The following is a 381-nucleotide window of genomic DNA, read 5'->3' as shown; positions in this document are numbered from 1 at the left end:
AGTCATGGAAGAAGATTATATGACTACTCTAAGTGGGGGAGAAGAAGTAAGAAAGAAATTCGGTAAAAAAACAATATTAGTGCGATCCGCGTACCTTTATTAAATAGAGTACGAGTGGATAAGTATATATTTAAATATTATGATGACACGTTGAGGGGGTGTAAACTTCATATTATATTTGTATACATGTATAGGGAGAAAATAGAAGGAAATTGAAATTTAAAAAGTATCGGAAGGACTAAGTTATAAAGCATGAAAGTTTGGAGGGTCACATGGTAAATAAAGAAAAGTTAGAGAACTTATGTACAATTCTTAATATTTGAAGTTAAATGGGATAGATTTTGGACCAATGAGCAACAGGTGTAATGTGTGCATGAAATG

The 381-nt window shown here is 31.8% G+C and overlaps 1 long non-coding RNA gene across 1 annotated transcript in view; it reads left to right on the top strand.

Annotated features, from left to right (window-relative positions):
- LOC110426265 (uncharacterized) overlaps positions 1-381 on the top strand; it is a 4,443-nt gene that overhangs the window by 1,501 nt on the left and 2,561 nt on the right. The gene's annotated exons all lie outside the window — the stretch shown is intronic.

Source organism: Theobroma umbraticum, unplaced genomic scaffold (assembly GCF_002168275.2).
Source record: "Theobroma umbraticum cultivar Fairchild unplaced genomic scaffold, ASM216827v3 scaffold_55.0, whole genome shotgun sequence".
NCBI lineage: Eukaryota > Viridiplantae > Streptophyta > Magnoliopsida > Malvales > Malvaceae > Theobroma > Theobroma umbraticum.
The sequence above is the reverse complement of the archived record's forward strand: the minus strand, read 5'-3'. Positions and strand labels throughout refer to the sequence as shown.